The sequence below is a fragment of the Nematolebias whitei genome, chromosome 2, assembly GCF_014905685.2.
Source record: "Nematolebias whitei isolate Nwh7 chromosome 2, NemWhi1, whole genome shotgun sequence".
Lineage (NCBI taxonomy): Eukaryota > Metazoa > Chordata > Actinopteri > Cyprinodontiformes > Rivulidae > Nematolebias > Nematolebias whitei.
The window spans coordinates 52,473,937-52,475,979 of record NC_056499.1 but is presented as its reverse complement, the minus strand read 5'-3'; the positions used below and the strand labels follow the sequence as shown (position 1 = coordinate 52,475,979).

General features: G+C 35.5%; 1 protein-coding gene across 1 annotated transcript in view; it reads left to right on the top strand.

Annotated features, from left to right (window-relative positions):
- LOC119424825 (rho guanine nucleotide exchange factor 40) overlaps positions 1 to 2,043 on the top strand; it is a gene marked incomplete in the record, with an annotated part of 86,080 nt that overhangs the window by 59,746 nt on the left and 24,291 nt on the right.

Sequence of the window (2,043 nt, the reverse complement as noted above, 5' to 3'; positions counted from 1 at the left end):
CAACAACGCAAGTCAGACAACAATGCATGTCAAGCACAAAAACACAAGTCAAACACAACAACACAAATCAAACACAACAACACATGTAAAAAACAACACAAGTCAAACACAACAACACATGTCAGATACAACAACTCATCAAACACAACAAAACAACTCAAACACAACAACACATGTAAAAAACAACACAAGTCAAACACAACAACATATGTCAGACATACAAAAAACAACTCAAACACAACAACACAACTCAAACACAATAAAACAACTCAAACACAACAACACAAGTCAGGCACAACATGACATGTCAAACACAAAAACACATGTAAAAAACAACACAAGTCAAACACAACAACACATGTCAAGCACAGCAACACATGTCAAACATAACAAAATATGTCAGACACAGCAACACATGTCAAACACAAAAACACATGTCAAACACAACAACACATGTCAAACATAACAAAACATGTCAGACACAGCAACACATGTCAAACACAAAAACACATGTCAAACACAACAACACATGTAAAAAACAACACAAGTCAAACACAACACATGTCAAGCACAACAACACATGTCAAACATAAAAACACATGTCAAACACAAAAACACATGTCAAACACAACAACACATGTCAAACATAAAACACATGTCAGACACAACAACACGTCAAATAAAACAACACAAGTCAAAAACACAACTCAAACACAACAACACATGAATAAAACAACACAAGTCAGACACAACAACATGTCAAGCACAACAACACAAGTCAGACACAACAACATGTCAAGCACAACAACACAAGTCAGACACAACAATGCATGTCAAGCACAAAAACACAAGTCAAACACAACAACACAACTCAAACTCAACAAAACAACTCAAACACAACACATGTAAAAAAACAACACGTCAAACACAAAAACACATGTCAAACACAAAAACACGTCAAACACAACAACACATATAAAAATAAAAAAAACGCATGTGAAACACAACAACACATGTCAAACATAACAAAACATGTCAAACACAAAAACACATGTCAAAACACAAAAACACATGTCAAAACACAAAAACACATGTCAAACACAACAACACATGTCAGACACAGCAACACATGTCAAACACAACAACACAAGTCAGGCACAACAATACATGTCAAACACAAAAACACTTGTCAAATACAACAATACATGTCAGACACAACACATGTCAAACATAAAAACACATGTCAGACACAGCAACACATGTCAAACATAACAAAACATCAGACACAGCAACACATGTCAAAACACATGTCAAACATAACAAAACATGTCAGACACAGCAACACATGTCAAACACAACAACACAAGTCAGGCACAACAATACATGTCAAACACAAAAATGCATGTCAAACACAAAAAAACATGTCAGACACAAAAACACTTGTCAAATACAACAACACATGTCAGACACAACACATGTCAAACATAAAAACACATGTCAGACACAGCAACACATGTCAGACACAACACATGTCAAACATAACAAAACATGTCAGACACAGCAACACATGTCAAACACAACAACACATGTCAAACATAACAAAACATGTCAGACACAACAGCACACATCAGACACAACAACACATGTCAAACACAACAATACATGTCAAACATAACAAAACATGTCAGACACAACAGCACACATCAGACAACAACACATGTAAAAAACAACACAAGTCAAATACAACAACACGAGTCAGGCACAACAATACATGTCAAACACAAAAACACATGTCAAACACAACAACACATGTCAGACCTATGCTAAGCTTGCTTGTTTGTTTGTGTTGTCTGTCTCTGACAAATTGTTTGTTTATTTGCATTGTCTCTGACACATTGTTTGTTTGTGTTGTCTCGGCCATGTTGTTTGTGTTGTCTCTGACATATTGTTTGTCTGTGTTGTCTCTGACATTTTGTTTGTGTTGTCTCTGACACATTTGTTTGTGTTGTCTCTGACACATTGTTTGTTTGTGTTGTCTTGGAC